This window comes from Chelonia mydas, chromosome 5, assembly GCF_015237465.2.
Source record: "Chelonia mydas isolate rCheMyd1 chromosome 5, rCheMyd1.pri.v2, whole genome shotgun sequence".
Classification (NCBI taxonomy): domain Eukaryota; kingdom Metazoa; phylum Chordata; order Testudines; family Cheloniidae; genus Chelonia; species Chelonia mydas.
This window is the reverse complement of record NC_051245.2, coordinates 103,002,342-103,023,313: the sequence shown is the minus strand read 5'-3', so window position 1 is coordinate 103,023,313 and position 20,972 is coordinate 103,002,342. Positions and strand designations below refer to the sequence as shown.

Genomic DNA, 20,972 nt, shown 5'->3' with positions numbered 1-20,972 from the left:
TGTGCAGCTGCCCAGGTGTGCACCTTGGAGGGAACTATCCGCGGACCACCTGAGTGGAACTCACAGTTTGAGAACCTCTGCATTAGCTTATATAGCTCTTCTCCCTCCCTAGTATTTGCCCCTTAATGTATTTATAGAGAACAATCTCCCATCTCAGCCTTTCTTGCTAGAATAAAATAGACAAGTTCTTCCACTCTCCTCTCTTAAGATAGGCCCTTCATTTCCAAGATCATCCTAGCAGCTTTCCACTGGACCTATACCAGTTTAAATTCATCTTTCTTGAACATGGGTAACCAGAATTGTACACAATATTCCAGATGAAGTCCTACATTAATACTTTTCTATCTGTATTGTAATGCCTTGCCTAATACATCCTAGGTTCAAATTTGCCTTTTTCACAGCCCCATCACATTGGTGGCTCATAATCATCCTGTGATTAACCCACACACCCAGGTCTCTTCCCTCCTCTGTCACTTCCAGCTGAGGAGCCTCCAGCTTGTAGCAGAAATTCTTAGTATTAGACCCTAAGTGAATGACCTTGAACTTTGTATCATTGAATTTCAGCATATGTCTGTCACCCCAGTCTTCAAGGTCATTCAGATCTTCCTGTGTACTGTTCCTATCCTCCTCTGTATTGACAATGCCTCCAAACTTTGTAACATCAGCAAATTTCATTAGCGCACACCTACTTTTTGTGCCAAGGTCATTAATAAAAAATATTGAATAAGATTGGCCTAAAGACCAAGATAAAAGCACTATAAACTAAAGTAATCAGTTGTTCATTTTCTCTGAGTTGGACCACCATTTTTTTTGTCATGCACGGGAGGGGCCACCTCTAGGAATTTGAGAGTAATTCAGTCTTCCGTTCAGCCATTGGCCCTTTACTGAGACTGCCAACATGAGTGCCAACTATGATGGCCATTTTTGCAATATGGACACTTGTCCACTAGGAATTGGAATGTGATCGCTAATTTATCCCCATCGAGATAACAACAATCTCCAAACATAAGCCATTTTTAGTGGGATTAAAAACAGTGACATGGGAGTCAGAGACTCCATAACCTATTGTAAATCTCATGGTCTTCATGTAAGTAAACAAAACCACATGCACCTTTGAAGAAAAACCTTTAAGATACTGAAAAGATTTAACATTTGTCTGTGGCGTTAGTGACTTAAAAATGGATCTGTGTCCCTTAAAGATAAGGGAGAAATTTCCTCCTATATCCTTTCCTTTGTTCCCTCCCATTCCACCCTCAAGGGTTCCATATCACAGCACACCTCATGGGCAGGTACCTAGACATTGCTCCTTCTGGTTTGTGTCTGTATCTGTGGGAGGGTCACTGGAGAGGAATGGAGAAGTATCCCTTCTTCTAAGATACCATGCAGGCTGCTTCCACAGCACTCCCAGGCTCAAGAAGGAAGCGACTGAGGTACGGAAATAATCCTGGATTCTATCTGTAGCAGCACAGTGTTGCTACAATGCCTTCAGCTGTTCTGGATGTGCCTAATAAATTGTGCCTAAAGTTGATCTTTATGTCCATTTCATGCACTGGTTTGTTATACTACGAAAAGGGAAAAAAGACTACCTTCTAGTGACAGGAGGTAATCTACAAAACTACAGATGCCTGGGCCTTATTCTGTGTATAGCCTCTTCATGCACAGGTCTTTCCTCGATGACCCTGAGGGGTGAGGCTTCAGCAGTCAGCCTGAAAGGGCACACTGGGAGGAACTACCGAAAGGACAATCTAGGTAAAAACATCTCTTCTGGATTTTAACAAGCCATCCCACTTTCCCACCCTTTGTAACATGCACAATGAAATTAAACTGGAAAATAAGTGCGCAACCTGAGGCAAAGTATCACTCAAAAGGTCAAGAATCAAAGCTAAGGTTGACACTGCATCTTACCTGATACTGTGTAATTTATTTCCTGCTTTAAATTTAGTTTCCTAGATTTTGTTTTCATTCCCTCCTCTCCCACCCCCACCCCCCCACCCCCATTATAGCAACTTTTGAGCTGGGAACAAGCTGTAAAGTTCAGATCAAGTGCTGTATTTGAACTTTCCCTAAGTTTGGGTATATTCACATCTAGGTTTCGGTTCAGCTCATTGCAATGATAAAGGCCAGTGTGAATTTTAGATCCAGATGGTGATCTGAATTTCCTCAAAGTTTGTCAGGGAGAATGTTCAGAATTGGGGTTATGATCTGGGTCAATTTCTGGTTAATTTGCATAACCCTATCTTTAACTATACACATATATTTATTCCTTCTCCCACTCACTATATGTCCAGTCTTAATTTCTCTGTTATCCTCTCCATTTGGATCTCTGCAGTGGAGAATGGTTTTCTCTTGTACTGCACCAGTTTTCTGGAATTCTCTCTTCCCCCATTACCCTGCTCACAAAATACTGAGTCTTGGAGTAACTACCCCATCTTCAAACTCACCATAAAACCCTCCATCTATCTTTAGTTCACGGTATGATTAGACTTTCTGTAAAGTGCTTTATGAGACTTTATATAAAAGAAATTATATAAAAAGAAACTATCTTGTCTAGTTCCATAAGATTTAGACATCTGAACTCCGATAAAGGACACTAAAGTCCCATTAATGATGTAGGCTTATATTTAGGTTTCTATACTCACCCATTTCTTTTTTTGTTTTCTGGATTTTAAAGTACATTAATTCAGAAGTCAGCTGGTAGTTTAAAAAAATAAGTTGGAGGTATGCCCCCTTTTTCTTTTTTGGGAGCATATCTTCACTTTAGTTGAATTTAGAAATGATTTATGATAATCTGCGCATACTCTCTTCTGTTGTTGTCTGTTACTGTAATTTGGGGGTACAATCTCTCCTACAAGCACAGGATTTACATTCCTACCTCAAGAAGTCAAATAATATTTTGTATGTGGTAGTATTTTTTCTGAATTTAAAGCCAATTTCACCATTGACCTACGGCAAAAAAATCTAAATAAAACTATACCCTTCCCCATTGCATTTTCCACTCCAAATATATTCTTTTTTGAAATTGTTCAGCAGAGTTTTCATTACTTCTGACATTCTCCAGTGGTAGAAGACAAAGCTATCTCTGCTGTCCAAAAATCTTATTTACAGCTTTCATTGCATATACTCTTGTTTATTTCCAGTTTGTGGCACATATTCTAGCGCCGTCTAATAAAACTGATCTTGCTTCATCAGCCTCAAGTCCCTGTAGATTTTCATGTATCGTGTGATTAATTACTAGTTTCCTGTAGACTTCTTACTCTTTTCAATTTTTTTTATTTCTTTAGCACAAAGAGCTAAGATAAAAATAGTGAACCAGGCAAAAATAATAATAAAAAATAACTGTACTTGGAATCACATTCTTCTCTAGACATCTCTGTCTTTAACTACCAAAGAAAGATTTATAGGACTCATGGAAGTTTGAAAGATAAAGATAAACCCACTAAGTCTGCTGAGATACCAAATTAGCACTTAAAAGACATGCATATCCAAGGTGTGTTAGTTGAATGTATTTTTTTGTTTACTGACAACTCATGTATTTATTTGCCTAGTAGTATTTTATTATCTTTAATATTCACTGGGAGATCACAAAGACTTGTGGCTTATAAATGGGAATTTTTTCAAGTATCAGTGCAGGAACTCAGAAATACTTCCCCTAATCATTTGGTAATCCAATGCCTAATGTATACATTAATGGAGCTTTGTGACAAATCACCTGTTAGATTTCATCTGACAGCTTGTCGTATAGTAATTATAAAAATAATTGTAATATATGGCTATCACAATGCCTGCAACAAAAAAATGGGGGAGGCAATTACAGAGTATCCTTTGTGCCCCCGCTTGCTCTTCTCCTGAAGTGACCCAGTGTTCCACTTTGATTGAGATGGTTCCAACTGTTAATGGAACATCCCACTGTACTAAAGAGTTTAGTGGGAATGCCCATTTGTCACCACTGCATGCCACAGTCTTAGACACAAGAGCCAAAGGGAAAATAACACTCTGTAGTATTAATCTCTAATATAATACAGTACTATTTAATGTTTGAACTGCATGAGATTGCAACGTGAAAACATTAAGGACTGGTCCTGCACATCTTACTCAGGCAAAACTCTAACAGAAATCATTGGGAGTTTTGTCCTGAGTAAAAAATGTGGAATCAGGCCCTAAATGGTGGCAGCCAAGAGGAAAGCTCTCTGTCTCTCCCCGCTTACTCATGTGAGGTGTCGGTGAAGGCAATGGGACTACTTGTGTGGTTTAAGTGAGCAGAATTTAAACTCTTATTTTTTAACAATGGAAGAAGTGTGTGTGTGTTTATATTTATATGTGTGTATAGATATTTTTAATTATACAAACAGAAGCAAGAGATACTCCCCACACTAAAAAGTTTGTTTATAGATTCATATCCTGAGTAATTTAGCTTAATTCAGTATCTTTGTACCTGGTAGTACAGCACTTTCAGTTTGTTCAATATTTTTATAAGAAATATTTCAAAGTTAATATATTTTTGAAATGTTCTTCCAATTCAGTATTGTGCTAGCATTACAGTTATGTATTATCACAATCTTGGCAATAAACTGCACAAACAAAAACTAGTAGAACATTGTACTTGAACTTCTTAATATATTTTTGTAAAATAATATTATTCCCACATTGTGTTAACTTGTGATATTTTGAATTATGCATCCTGAAAGCTATAACTTTTGGGGGCAATAATATATCAGTGGAATAGAAACAATAGGTTTAACATTACACCAGAAATATATATACACACACACACGTATATATGTATGTATATTTCTGCTATCATTATTGTAGCACTTAAGTTGATAACAAAGGTGCTGATTCATCCTTGGGTAGACACAGAGTTTTTCATACTGTTTCACTTCACGCAGCATCATTTCTCCCTCTGCTCTTTACATATTACATATACATCCAGCATTATTCTTAAATCAGAAATCTGAGAAATTAAATTCACTACGTAGGCCTCGCTTTAGTGGTTTATATAGAAGGAAACAGATTTATTTCTTATTCATACCACCATGCTGACAAGAAGAACAGAGGGAAGAGCCATATCAAGATGATTATAACTCCAAATTTTGTGGAAAAAGTTAAATAAAGTCTCAAAACTCAGATCTAAATTGTGATGGTGGTGTCAGAATGTATCAGGGATGCGGGATTACTGACCAATTCTTATGTGTCATTCCAGGATCTTAGCATGAAGAGTACTGAGACAAATGGTGAAAACTGTCAGGACACCGGATCACTATATTAAAACCTGGACTATCTATTTAGTTATTTCAAAGCAAGCATAGAGTCTTGGGGTGCATGGGGGCTGCGTTGTGGTGGGGTTTTAATTTTTGTTTGCATTCCATAACCATACATACATATTTATATTTATAAAAATATATAGATATAAATATGTGTGTGTGGTTATGGAATGCAAACAAAAATTAAAACCCCACCACAACGCAGCCCCCATGCACCCCAAGACTCTATGCTTGCTTTGAAATAACTAAATAGATATTCCAGGTTTTAATATAATGATCCGGTGTCCTGACAGCTTTCACCATTTACATTCAACAGGATGAAAAAATGGTCAGGCATGCCACATTCCAGATATTGACGCCTTTCCATAGTGCAATTATTCATAGTGCAATTATTAAAATCCTTTGGCATTTTGAAAGATGCAGTGCTCCTTTAAATATAAAACTGATCTTGGGATCATTTTGCATGGCACAATTGGATGTATGTCAAAAAGAGGATAGGAGTTGGGGAAGAACAAAGTATATCTTTCTTCTCTCAGGAGTAGACTTAAAGCTGGGCAGCAATACATTTCCAAAGTAAAATCAAATATTATGAAACAAAACTAAATATAATGACCCAATTTCAGTATAACTCAATGGGAGAACTCATGAGCATAAGTGTTTGCAGGACCAATCTATCTGAGGCAATTACATGGCTCCCATCACCATAGCATGTGAGTGCCTCCCAGTCTTTAATGTATTTATCCTCACAGAGTCCCTGGGAGGTCAGGAAGAACTTCCTCTCCAAATGACTGGGGCCTCCAGGAAGAAAAAAGCAGGGACTTTAAGCCAAACTTTATAGTGACTTACATTCAACTCCATAGATTTCACTGAAGTTGCATGGGCTGAAAATGAACATGGACTTTGGCCCTGCGTCTTTACAAAGAAAATAAAGTGCAATGTAAACCTATGGAAGTATATGCAAATGTTTGATAATGATGATTTATATGCCTTCAAGAACAAATTCTGCCTGAGTTACAGTGCTTGCAACTCTATTGATTTCATTGGATTGTATAGGGTGTGAACTGGAACAGAAGTTAACTCTTTAAATTCCACTGAAATATACTAGATTCAGAAAGTTTTTGGATAGGGACAGTTATCACATACTCACAGGGAGGTAGTCTATTTAGTGGTGTGTTTGTGAGCGAGAGAATGTGAAGGGGGGAAGGAGACAGAGGGGGGCATATTTGAGATGCCCATAATCTCAGACTTCCGTGTTTCAGTGTGTGCATCCCTCTGACAGGCACCCCCTTTACACAGTGCTGGAAACAAGTGTGTGTGTGTCTGAGTGCGTGTACAAGACAAGATCTTCTCTGGGCTGGACTGGTACAGCTAGCTAGATCCCTGGGAGTGACGTCACCGACTTCCCCCCTCCTCCTTCCCCCATCTCACCCCCCGCCCCCCGTGTGTGTCTCTCTCTTGTTTCCCATGTCCTCAGTCAGTCAGTGGTCCAGGGAGAGACTGCTGGCTCAGTGCTTCTCCCTCTCTCAAGCCCATCTCCGCTCCCGCACCCGCTCCCGCACCGCTCTGCAACAGGCTCCCCCCAGCACTTGGGGCCATACGGATCCTGTGGTCCACGCAGCCTACGAGGATTTAAAAATAATAATAAAAAAAACCCACCAAAACAAAGCGAGGGGGAGGCACCTCCACCACTTTACTCCTCCTCACTCCCGCCCTCCCCCCGTTACTCCCAGGGGCGGCGGGGCAGGGGCACTGTTCCTGCTAGTGGCTATTTCCCCCTGCCTTTGCCCCCCGCCCCCCGAGAAAGGGAATTGCCTCTTGCCTCCCGCCGGTTTGCGCTGCACTTTGTTTGGAGCAGAGGGGGGAGGCGGGTGGGCGACCCAGCTATTTGTAGCCACAGACTCCGCTACAAGGCGAAGCGGGGGGAAGAGAAGAGGAGGAGGAAGCGGAGCAGAAGCTGGGGACCAGAGCGAGCGCCCGGGAGCAGCGGCAGCCGCAGCCGGCAGAAGCAGGAGCAGAACGGAGCCGGGCAGCGAGCGGCTGGGGGAGCGGGCTGCCCCTGGCTGCTGCATCTCCGGACTCCCGCCGACTCTCCCCCACTTCCCGGCGTTGGACCGTGAGAGCCACGCACCAGCGCCAGGCAGCCACGACCCGCGGGCTCCTGCTGCTTGGCTTGGATTAAATTGGCCGCCCCGGAGCCCAGCGAGAGGAGGTGGCGGCGGCGGCGGCGGCGGAGGGAAGCGCTGGTGGTGGCGGGCGGGCAGGCGGCGGCGGCTGCTGCTGGGACTGGGGGAGCCAGCATGACCAGGTAATTCCCCCGCCGCTGCCCCATTGCTCCCCCTCTGCCGCTCCATCGGTGCGTGTGTGGGGGGCACCGTACTCAGCACTCCCCCCCCTCCCCGGGCGTTAAACAGGCTGCCCCTAGCCCTGGCCAGACCACTCGCCTCTGCTTTCTCCTGGGTTTTAATCTCGAACCACGGGCTGAGAAGGGAAATGAAGAGAGGAGTTGTGTGTGTAAGTGTGTAAAGGGGGGGAGGGGGATTGACTAGTGACCAGAGTAGACATTTCCACTGAATTCCTACTGTGCGTGTGGGGGAAGGGGGGGGGGGGTTCATGTTGCGTGTATTGTAAAGAGGGGTGAGTTGTTATTAATGATAGCATTTTTTTTGTATTTGAACTAGTGGGGAGAAGGAGAACTAGCAGCAATCAAAGGGAAAGTGGCTGCCATTCAAGGTGTGGGAGGACTTGTTTGGAGACCTTTTTCACACTGGAATCAGATCAGTTCTCTCTTTTCCTCTGTGGCAATTGCAGATGATTGTTCATGGTGATAAGAAGTTTTTTTTTTTTTTTAAAAGGTCCTTTTTTGAAACCACTGTAAAGAAACCGAAACAGTGCAGACCCTCAGCTTTCTGTAGGGTTATAATGGAATTCTCACATTTGTGCAGAAAACTTATTTTCCCAGCTCCCTCTTAAAATTAATATTGTGTTGTAAGCAGGGACTTTCCCCTCTTTTAATATAGCCTACCTTGACTTATAAATACAAGATCTGTTTTCTTTATTCAGTTCTAAGTGCTACATTATGGGGCGGGGGATATTTTTTCCTTAAAACTGTCACCCCCTCCCAAGCCATCATCACTTTTCCTTTTCCAGACACCTTTCAATAAGCACATTTCTGTTTCTCCTTGTTATTTGAGACTGTTGTGTGATGAGTATACATTCTCCTGACTGGCCTTTGTACAATGTACCACCACACAGAAAGGTGTGTATTTCTTCTCACCTTTTCCCCATATAGACACACAATTTAAAATTGAAGCTTTTATGTATATAAAGAGGACCATTTTGTTCACCTCGCCTCAGAGCAACAAAGGTTTTATGTTTTTCTGTTCATTCAATATCCGCTGGAGACTGTGCAACATTTCATATGAGACCTTAGATACTGATTTGCTTTGGAATTTCCTAGTTACAGTGAGTGGATATGTTTATTTTATGTTTCTATTCTCTCGAGTATTTAAACTTAGAATTCACATAGAAAGTTGAGACTATCTTGTGACCCTTTTGCCAATTGCCTGCTCCCTACCTTCTGCACAAACACAGGCAACTTCTGTAACATCAAGACTTTTACTTTGAATCTTGATACAGAGGTGAAGAAACACAGCTCTAAGATATTTTGTGTTCCTTGGTGTCTAAAAAGGTTTAGAATATTTACTACTTTCTATTCTTTATGTAAATATGGTTTAGAATATATTGTATTACATAATTTCTAGTGGGTTGGGAAAGAACAAAGCTTTATTGTTCATTGTTACTGAATAGAGCAACTCTGAACAAAATAAAATTCTCCCTTTTCCCCCAAAATAATTGTATGTACTTGCATCTCACCATAGCTAGCAATTTCGTGACAGTTTTCTTAAATTCATTCTCATGAGATCAGCTATTATTGTATTTTTTGAAGTGTGAAATTGACAAACTGGTCAGTTTCATAAATTCAGCTGTCAAATTTTGTCCAGTTAAAATAGCTAAAAGCTATAATGTGTCGGCATGGGATTTTCAAAGAACTAGATGGTGTAGCTTTTACACAGACATGGAGAGGGATTTAATTGGATACTTTTTACTTTCCAATCTTAGTTGTCACTTGTGGTGGTATGGTGGAATATATTTAGGTTTCTCTCAATGCTGAAATGATGTATAGCTTGTGTATATCCACTTTAAGTACTGAGAGCTTTGGCTAAGTAGTAGACTTCTACTCTAAGAAGGCACTAAGAAATTCATTGTGGTTTATGTGTGCTATGCCAAGCTGTCAGGAATGGCGTTTCAAAAGGAAAACTGCATCTCTGAGCTTCTAGATGTCAGGGTCTGTGTTTTAAAATCTGCTTTTAGTATTAGCAGTCATATTACTTTTTAATGAATAATAAAAAGTGCTATAAATTAAACATTCTGTTGTGGCTGTTATGTAACTCAAATATTAGTTGTGCCAGTGCACTGACTGGGAAATGGTAAAACATACAGCATTTAATTTTCTGAGGAGGTTTGTGAAAACAGCTCTGGGGTTGTATTTAGAAATGAATTGTTTAGTATTTTAAATCAGTAATTCAGCTTTCAGTAATTCAGCTTTCATTTTAAGGTCACCCTTCATTTCTAAACCAGAATAATGCAGAGACTAAAACTACCCAAGCTAAAGAGTAGGAATCCCCCTTCATCTGGTGCTGTGTGTGCTAAACCACTAGGGGCCTGTATAAACTGCTCTAGTACAGCAAATACCAGTGCATAGCATATGCACTAGAAGGACGTTTTTAACACAGATAGCCAACATCAAAATGACACTTTCCTATGATTCATTGCCAATAAATTAGACTAATGTTGTTTGGGAGTTAAATGTATGTTGTCCTCCCCCTCTCCCCATAATTATATTCAGGACTGTTGACTCCCCTGCCACTGTGGTTGAGGAAGGACGCTATCAGAGGTGATAGGCTACATTTCTTTGTCTCAGCTTAAAATGTATGTTTCCTTTATTAGATTAATAATGGCATTGTTCACATAATGCAAGTGTAGGGTTAAAAGATAATCTAAACAGGATTACTCTAAGGAAGGAATGGACATAGATTGATGGAGTATTTAAACTAGCTTTGTAAGTGCTGTGTAGGTTGGCAAGTACGGAGATTCCAAGGCTGTGGCTGGAGTATAGTCAGCAGTTATGGGATCTGGACTGAAGATGCTCTATATATTTTTGAGTGTCAGTTTCACAAATTTAAAATCGACCAACCATGGAATTCTTGATAGACATTAGGGAATAAGGTCAAGTATACTTACACTGTTCCTTTGTTGATTTTCAGTTTTTCAAACTGACAAGGCAGACCATTTGTAAAAGAGCACAGCTGAAACATTCGCATATTGAATTTCCTTCAAAATGAACTTGATTTATCAAGCTATTGGGCAATTCGATTTTTAAAAGGATTCTGAAGATAAATCAGGATACTGTAAGGTCATATAATGAAAGTGCAACTTCAGTACACCGTGTTTAGTTTTTAATGGGCTATCTTACTTTAAAAACAGCTGAGTTATGTCATATCAAGTGGTGTGGGGTCATTTGCCGCAATAGGCTTTCTGCCCAGTTCCAAAAATGTAATTATTACAAATATTTATTAACTTTTCATTTTCAGAAAGGGCTAAAAATGGCATCCTATATATGTAAATAAATAATAATAATGAAGCCCACCTGAATAAGTCTCCTTAAATCATATACATCTTTTCAAGGCTAAGAATTTCAGATAGTATTTTGATAAACCAAGTTTCTCTCTTATGAAATGCACACAACATACTTTGAATATATTTATATTCAAAATACAACAAGGACTAATTACATGTAAACAGTCAGTATAAGTGCTTGAGCCAACATGTTTCACTCTGGTATTACTGCATGCTAAGATATGTAGGGTTGTTTTTTTTTTTAAATGGAGAAAAAAGTATAATGCTGATTTTTTTTTAAGTCAGTTAAATACCAAAGGGCCATATTATGCCATCACTTTTCAAGCAGAATCCCTCATTGTGAGTCTTCTGAAAGACTGATGGCATATTATGGTCCATATATTTCATTAAAACTCTAAATTTCATATTTGCTAAGCATTGTTTATTTGTTTAATACTTCTGGGCCTTGATTTGTTTGGAAAAGGCTTTAGAAGAAACTATTTATGAATGCACAATGGCAACTGGCAGCCTGGAGTAGAATCAGTGTTTAAAAATATTCCTTCATATATTATCAATGATTTACCAGGTAGGAGCAAAGGGGAAGAGTTTTTTTCTCTCTGTGATCCACTACACTGAGAGCTCCTGTACAACACATCTACTGAGGAAATCTGATGATGTCGAAAAAGATTGCTTGAGAGTGCTTCGCCTCTAAATTCCATTCCAACAAGCTTCACTTGTTGTTTAAACTGCTGTGCATTCATAGAGCTGTGTGTCTGCAACTACACAGGTTTAGTTTGGGATCTATTTTCCCATAACATCTCTCTGATAATCTCAGTTGGTTTTAACTAGTGAGTGATAATACTTATTTAAACATCAGATGTGCAAATCTTCACATATGGATTTGATCATTAAAATACATGAAAAAATGATTGAAAATTACTAAAAATGATGTTCTTTTGTAAATATATTGATCAAAGAATTGTTCCAATCCTAAAAACCTTGCTTAATAATAGTGATTTTAGGTTTTTTTCAGGCTGTTTTGATTCTTCAATTAAGATGACAATTCATACACATAATTTGTTCCTTTTGCCAGCTCAGTTTTAGCCATAATATGTGCTTTTAAATATATTTACTTTCCTTGGATCAAAAGACTTTGCACGTTTAAGTATCTCATGCTTACCAGCTATGACATATTCCTCAGAAACTAACATTGTTCAACTGTAACAAAATAAAAGGGGGAAAACTAAATTGTGATGGATATTGCAGCAATTGCTACAATAGGAGAGATTTTACAAATTTAAACTTCATGCTTGTACCTGTGTCTCTCTGAGATCCTCACTAATGATGCTGTGTGTATTATATACTTTCAAAATTTAATAGCATACTGAACATACAGTACAATTCTCCTCGTATCAGTTCATTAAAAATGATGGGATTTTACATTCTCACCCTAAAACTGTTTTTCTCTTTGATTCATAGCACTGGAAGACATGTCCCAATTTACTATCATGCTCTGTGGTACATTTCCTCTTGGTTCCAAGTGTAGCTAGACTACTTCATATCTTCAAAAGTTCTTTCAATATCTTTCCATTGGTATAGACAATTATTTCATTGTTTTCCAGATAATTAAAATGCTCTGTTTAATAATAGCAGAACTAATCATATATTGTTATAGTCACTTGATACATATTTTCTCCAGCCACAATATATTAAACATACTCTGTGAAACAGATCAAGCAAATGCGATGATCTTTGGTTTGTAGCCTTTAATGTTCTGGAGATGATGTTTCTAGAAGTCAGAGTTCAGTAAGTGACACGTGTAAAATTTGACTATTTAGATGGCAGAATCAACTAACTTCTCATAATAGGTACTGGGTCAAGTGCCAAGCTGAAGGGATCTGAATGAGACAAATGTGGATCTAGTCCCACATTTGAAGAAAGCTATACAATCCTCCTGCAAATTGACTGCTATCCTACTTTGATTTCAGTGGCCCATGGTTTCAGTGGCTCAGTGGTTACTATTGCAACCTGCCTCAGTTTGAGGTTTGGCTTTCTGTTAATTGTTGAGACTCAATGACTGGAAATACACAGACATATTCTGATAACAATGTCAGAGGCTTTGTGACCTTTAGAATACAATTGTTTGCTGAGTTTGAACTCAATAACTCTGCCTGCTTTTTATAACGTTGATTGAATTAAAAAATTCTTAATTGTATTTTTAACTGTCCCTAGGCTGTATTCTTTAATGCAGCTTTACTAAAGGAAAATGAGATTTGTAGATATGGAATTAAGAGAATGCTATTTCTTTATTATTGTTTTTTATGGCTACGGGGCTTGAGACATTCAGAATGAAGAATTAACCTTTCTGTTCTGATGTTCTGCTAAAAGCTTTGCACATTTTCTTAAAGTTAAGAAAGGATGATTTTACTTTATTTTATTAGTGGAAAATTCAGACAGCAGTGATGTTAAAAAAGTTCACGGAAAATATTTAGGACCTTTTACACAGTTGGCATTTCTTCATCTGCCTTACGCTCAAGGATAAAGGATTTTCAGCACAGAAATGTGTGTCTGGTGTTTCAGCATGCACATGTAACATTTATTTGTGAACACCTGTATAATTACTACTGTGTGAATTGTTTTTTGGAAATATTTGACCATTTATCATTTTTTTAAAGGAAGGAGACCCCCCTCCCCACTACTCCCCATCTTCTGGAACTTACTTCCAGACTAGAGGGGTCTCCTTCACAGAAAGGCAATTTGTAAAGGTAGGACCAGAATTCCCCTTTTTAAATTTTCAACCCTTTGAACAACAAATATGTGATTTATATGTCAGATATATACATTATGTACTGTTTTTTATCTAAATCTTGTTTTAAGCATGTCAGGAGTTGTAACCACATACTGATACTACTCCAAATGAAGTCAGTACAAAACTCCTAATGACTTTAATGGGAACTAGATGTCAGGTCCATACATTTGAATATGCAAACAAGTGCAGTTTTGATTATAAAAAATATCAGCAGGTTAGAATTTTAATTAAACATATGTAAGTGAAAAACATGAATTTGGTAGAAAATATGTAGTATGATGAAAGGCTGAAACACTGACCAGAAAATAGAGCAGGAATGTTGGTTGTATGTTGTTAGATTTTTTTTATTTTATTTTTTTTAGGATGATAGTGTGTCTTAGAAAGCTGCTTAACTACTGCCCAGTGCAGCTGTCCTTCCCTGAAAGATTAGGTTTCAGGAGCAATGATGGATGTTGGATGCCTGTAGCCAGTTGTGAGGTTTGCTCTGAGGTCAACAGTACTGATGGAGGATAGGAATTTACAGCCTTCTGTCTCTACGCCAACCCAACCAGTAGCATTTCTCAGGAAAAAAAATTAGACTAGACACATGCAGTGCTGAGCTAATATTCCATGATAGTTCAGAAAGTCATTCATTTTAGAGGTTAAAAAAAGAAGATTTGTGGATGTTAAGGACATTTTTAGTCATCATAATTTTGGATTTTTTTTTTTTTTTTTTTTTTGCAGATAAGCATACAGAGTTCTAACCTAATATATGCAATAGTGTAACTTAATGTAAATTTTTTCTTGTATTCTGTTAAAGTGTGTCAGCAAATTGTGATTTAATATGAGATAAATCTACACTGTTGACCTATTACTTCTGTAGGTGCTTTAAAAATATTTAATGGGTTATCATTTAGAATTTGAAACCAAGCCATTTAAAGTCCTGGCACAATTTTTCTCTCATTTTTCAACTAAAACTGTATAATATTAATTTTCTCGGAAAAATATGTAGCAAGGATTTTCTTGAAATTATGATCAGAGCATTATTTATATACATTAATTGTGAAAGATTAAACATCACGTTTATCCTACTCTGTTTAGTTTAGATATCACAATACATATTGCAGATAAAAGCACATAGTTTGAATATCTCAGAAATATCCAGTTGGAGGTGATGGTTTAAGAACAGACCTTCAATATCAGTTATGAACTGCCGAGGTTTCCTGAGTAAGTTAGACTAATATTTTATATTGTCTTAATGTGATGATGATAACTTTTTAAAATGAAGATGAAAAAATAAAGAAAGAACGGGCAACAAAGCATACCATTGTCAGGAAGGCATGAGCCTTCTTTAGATTTGACATTTTGTGAATTCCTCATTTGCATTGGTACCATACACTATATGAAAGGAGACTTAATTGTAAATAAGGGTGTTGCTACAAAACACAGAAAATAATTTCCTTATATAGGGCCTGATCCAAAGCCCACTGAAGTCAGTGGAAAGGCTCCTATTGATGTCAGTAGCCTTTGAATGATCATTAGGGCCTTAGTGCCCTAGTTTAAATCGATCTGGACTTTTTTGTTTAGTAAATCTTAGAAGTGGTTAAATGCAAATATCTTGACATAGAGAAGTAGTCTTGGTAAAATATCTGACAGGCTGTTTTATAATGTCCCATAAGATAAGAAAACAAAATCATTTTGATAAAGAGAAATATGTTTCCAGCAGGAATATCTTTACAGCAGTGGTCCATCAAGGAAATGGAACTGTGCCAAACAACTGTGCTTTCTATTTTATTGGCAGCTTGCCAACAACTTTTATTTGGAAAACTCATCAATTAAAGTGAAGCATTTTAAATAATAAATGTTCACTGTTTGCCAATTAATGTAACTATAAATAACAGATGGGTTACTTGATTAGGTTTCAATATTTAACCTGTTTTGTGAAGAATAGCATTTTTCAAGTTATCATTAAACACATCATTGATCTATTTTTAATTAACAAAATTTTACAAATAACAAATGCATGTTGCTAAGCTTCTTTGATCGTTTGAAAAAAAATATTTTGTACTTGACACAAGAAACTTGGAATATTTTCATCATACATGGCACATGAAGGAAAAAGTAAAACATTACTCTGGAGAAATAATTGTGTTAAGTGACATTTTGGACACACTAACCATTGTGATTGTATTAATCAAGGAAAGTAGATATTCAGTGTACATTTTTGCAGTCACTACGGCAAATCTATATATTAACACCTGTGTCCTGTTAAACCTTCTGAATTATTGCCTTAAATGGTACATGAAGTCTCAACATACCGATTTGCAGATAAAAACCTCACTGCCCTTTAAATACATCATGGAGCAGTCACTTTGGAGATCATTATTCTCTGTAAAGCCAAAAGGTATTTAATAGCAACCCAAGAATAAACATACCTCCTGAAAAGACTAACAGACACCATGTTTAATTTTGAAAGACCCTGAAATGTCTGGAAAACACTGCAAACAGACTTAAGTACAACAGTTTTTCAATTAGCTTGGAGACTGTTAGCACAAAATTGTCTAAATGACCTGCATCTATAAATACTGTGTGTGTGTGTGTATATATATATATACACATATATATATATAAAAGGAAATATTTATATCTCCAGCTCTTAGTGCTCTACAGACAGGTGCCTTCCTGGGCAGTGTAATCCCCAGAAGGCCACTTTCAGGGAATACGTACCGAGCTTATTCAGGGGACAGGTTGATCTAGTGCACAAGAGTAACCTCACCCTCCCCGCTCCCAAAAATAAAAATTAAAAACCGTGACAAGAACTGTGGAGCTCTTGGAAATTGGAATCTTTCTACTCCTGATTAGTGCTACTCTATATTCTCAGCTCCTTCTGTTTTCTTCTTGCCTACTCTGTGACAGGGGTTGTAGCATTAAGTACTATGAATTTCTCTGAAATGAATGGCGCATCACTGTTTCACCATTGCATATCTCAGCTAGTATCAGCATGATATAGCCAAATACTGTTTGTCACTCCATTCACTTCCCTGATACATATTCCATTTTTTAAAGGAATACAATCTGTTGGTACAAAGAGTAATTATGAGTTGATACAATGTTCAGCACAGGGACTTCACAACTTTCCTCGGATACATTACAATTTTGGAACACATTGGCTGGGGAGAATGCGCTGAATACTCGTGCATTTGACTAGAATTCAGTGGATGAGCCCTCACGCAGCTATATTCACTAACGAGGATTTGCCTTTCACTATTAATAATATATCCATGCAGTTTGTGGCCCAAAGGGATTTTCAAAGAGCCCACAAGACTTCTAAAGGATAAACTTTGCCCATGCTACTTGGGGAGAAATGTTAGAAAGGGGTTTTACAGTCTGTTGCAATCAATACTTTCAAGGGACTACTCAAGTTATAGATGCTGGCACCCACTGCAAATCCGAAAGGAAGTCTATGGTCTTTCAAGGCTCTATAACCTCTTCTTAAGCAGCTGCTTTACAAGGGAAAATTACTCACCAGAAATTGTTTATTGGACTCTCTCACTTATTGTCTCATCCTGTGTAAGACTCAAACAATAAGCATTATGGCACCCTGTATCAGGAAACCAGGAGGAACAGAATAGTGAGAGGCAGAGACCAAGCACACAGCCCTTTTTTGCTTCTTTGTCATGTATTGAGGAAGTATAAAAGTTCTCCAATTTTTTGTTGTTGTTGCTTATTTGTTTTGTTTGTTTTCTGCTTGTTTTTTTACAAAAGAAGTTCCATTCCTGTCAATTTTGGAAGATTGACTGGAAAATTAATGTAATGATGACATCACTTTTGCTAGAGAGTAAATAGGAAGCAACTGAGAAGTGACAAGATTTGCAGCCATATTTAAAGCTCTTTAGGTGTATTTGCTTTTCTTATCGCTTATTTAACGTCAATCGTTAGGTAACATTTTGAACAGAAAAAGCCTTTGTTAAAGATTCAGCACCCTTGTCCTTTCAGTTAAGGTGTTAGAGATGACAATAGACACCCCGAGACCCAGCAGAGGGCCTCCAGCAAAACCAGGAAAGAGCAGACTTCACATTCTTGATATTTCTCCGGTGAAAAATAAACAGGAAAATAAAAACCTTTCAGGCATTCTTTATACATTATTTAAAAAAATATGCAAAAATGGGCACAAACCCAATTTTTCAAAAAACCTGTGCAGGTCACATTTAAACCTGACGAGTTTCAGGCTAAGTAAGACTCCACGTAACACATGGGTAAAGCAAAAGGCATGAAATGTGGAAGAAAAGGAGGGACTCCAAAAACTGAATTACCAGTGAGAAATTTTACCTTGTTGTTAGGCACCTTCTTCTCCTATTCCATGGGATATTAAGGCGTCTCCATAATCTATGTCCACCTGGTAGGGCATGATGAAAGTGTAAGGGAAGGACTTACAGACTTGCAGATTTCCAGTGCAGTATAACCTCAAGCCTCTTATCCAAGGAGGGCAAAATACCCAAGGTAGCATGACACTTAGTCTTGTCTCTCTTTTCGGAAGTTGGGTCAACATATGACTTTAGCCAATTACTGAGACTAGCAGGGAAGCCACAGACAGACTTGAGGTCTTGTAAATGCACCATGCTTCTTCATGTTGTTAGAGTACTGCATACAAAAGTTAATGAAGATCTTTAAATGCAGAGTGCAGTTTTTTCTCATGAGGAGGGGTTAGAGAAAAGGGTCATTAGGATTATAGGCTCATTCACAGAGAAGTCCAAAATCACTTTAAGGTGGTGGTCCAGGAACAATTGAAACAGCAATTTATTAAGGAAACACATTATGAACAGGGAGCTAATAACTCAGAAGCTTAATTCTCAAAAAGACAAAAAAAGTTACTTTCATAGTCCATAGATGGAGAGAGAATTTTTATGCATATCATCACAAAAGCTCTGGAACACAGAAGGCAGGTCCCATTGAGAATGAATTATCTGAAAACTGGTCTTTGTAAGGAGAGGGCTTTGAAAAACTTGACAGTATGGGAAGCAAAAGTCCACTGGAACCCAGAAGGCCAAATAGTTGAAACCTTAACTCTGAGGAGAGCTCCAGGCGTGTTAGGCCCAGCCAAACCAAGCCATGTAAGCTTTGTTTTTGAGGATATGATATGACTGCAAGCATCCCAATTCAAAAAGGACCCATCAGATCCCCAATTAAGCTTTTAGGTCAAGGGCATGTGGCTACATAGCTAATGTGTTTGCAACCTCAAGGAGAAAACTTCTGTATCTCTGCTTCACTCTTCTCCCAGGTCACAAGTTCAGAAAGATGGAATTTAGGTAGGCAACCATCCCCCAGAGGGGAAAATCACAACAGATTGAGGGAAGCCATCTATGCTCTACCACAAAGGCCAGCAGGTAGGAGGACAGAGACTAAGAGGCCACCTAGAGGAACTAAGATAGTGACTTCCCTGTCCTCTCTGATCTTGCACATCATGCAATAGGAAGCTGGGGACAGAGAATCAAACTTCTTCTACCAAACTCAAAAAAAGGTACCTCAGGCAAGGGGTTGAAAGCTTGAGGTCAGAATTTAAGTATCTTAATATGGATAATGAGCCAAATCAAGCCATCAAGGAATGTCTCCGTAAGTGGCAGAGGAGAGGACACCTCCAAGTGCAACAGAGAAAAAGCAGAGCTGAGGCATCATGCTTCTGGGACAAGGGTGTTTTGAATTGTGAGTCTTTAAAATACAGTGATACCACACACACACAGTTATTAATCTCCACACAAATGAATGTTCTTGAGCAATTCCGAGTTCTATCTCTGGCTCTACAGCAGACATCCAGTTCGGCCCACGGTAAGTCATGCAACCTCTGAGCACCTCAATGTCCTCTTCTACCAAATGAGGACAATTCTTCCCTAACTTAAAGCAGTGTTATGGAAATTAACTCACTAATGTTTGGAAAATTTCTTAGAATGTAAGCTAGAAGGCCCTATTGTAAGAGCAAATTATTATGTGACTGATCTTATTCTGGACATCACCATAGCTCTAGCAGTGTGGATCAGTCACAGATTGAAGCAATTATCTCTCAAACACTGAAAAATCATGGTCAGGGATGAGTTTTACAAATATGAGATCCAAGGGGAGTGCTAGTTCTATGTCCCTAGTTATACAACATATTCAGCAAGAGCAGCAATTCTAAGGGCTACTACTGGGAACTCAAAAACCCATCAGAGGGACTAATTATAATGATAGTGGCTATAGGAGCAGAGGGGAGAACTGACTTGAATACCTCAAATATATTTATTCTATATAGACAGAGAATACAGAATATTATGGGACAGGATCTACGTATGACAAGACATCTGACATGTAGACTCCGTTACTGAGATGCAATATCTTGGTGAGTGAAGACAACAATTCAGATGTTCTAAAAATATTCACCCCAGTTTCTAAATGTAGAAAACTTCCCTCAGAAGATAGCCTGCAAAGTAGGGGTTCGCACTTGGACGCTGGTTCAAATTTGAATTCCCACTCAGGGAAGTTATCCCTATCCCTTTTATGCAAAAGTAAGTTGGTAGAAAAAGATATTCAAGATCATATCACACTGCAATGCAGCTCTGCGCTTACAGGTGGAGTTGGGTGCTGAGAGGCTGGAATCATTTGAACATCACATAATCTTATAAGGGCAGGTGAGGTCTGCGCAGGAATGAGCCAGAATAGAATGTAAGTGTAAATGGACAGCCTGAAGTTCGAGCAGCAGGCAGTTTGCAGGTTATTAAAAGGACATCAGACGGAGTTAAGGGGCTCTGAGATAGCTCTATGGTGCTTCATTAAGGAGACCCACAGACAGGGTAGTTGAGAGATTGCTGTGTCAGACAGGCCTATCTATCTCTGCTGCATTTCCTCTCAAATTGCAGATCGTCCTCTGCTGTGTGAAATGGAAAGTGGCAGAGAAGAAAATTAGATGGAAACCTGCCACTGAAGAGTGGGAGAAGGGCACAGCTGGCCCAACTCAGGGGCCTGAGAGCTTTTTAAGGAACTAATGGAGAGCCATGAGTTCTTGAGCCACTGCTGAGCAGGAGAGGAGATAAATCCTACCTGGTGTCTAAGACACAAAGTGAAGTCCCCTAATTAACAAAAAAAAGTCCTAAAATCCTGACTCCTGCATCTCACTATTTGGTGAGAGACGGAAGAAACCCAAGGGCCAAGGTCCAGCACTGAACAACTGCAGAGAAGGGAGAGGGAGGGAGTCTGAGAACAGCACTGTAACTTCTGAG

At 38.7% G+C, this 20,972-nt stretch overlaps 1 protein-coding gene across 9 annotated transcripts in view; it reads left to right on the top strand.

Annotated features, from left to right (window-relative positions):
• Positions 1 to 20,972, top strand: part of PTPRD (protein tyrosine phosphatase receptor type D) — a 2,140,771-nt gene that overhangs the window by 1,634,077 nt on the left and 485,722 nt on the right. For 2 of the 9 annotated variants that reach the window (XM_043546220.1, XM_043546217.1), the window contains exon 1: positions 6,760 to 7,566. The exons of 5 other annotated variants lie outside the window; for them this stretch is intronic. The gene's annotated coding sequence lies outside the window, so the exon portion shown is untranslated. Of the gene's footprint in view, positions 1 to 6,759; positions 7,567 to 20,972 lie in introns of those variants that run through there. 2 more of the 9 variants (XM_043546222.1, XM_043546221.1) reach the window with 1 other exon arrangement.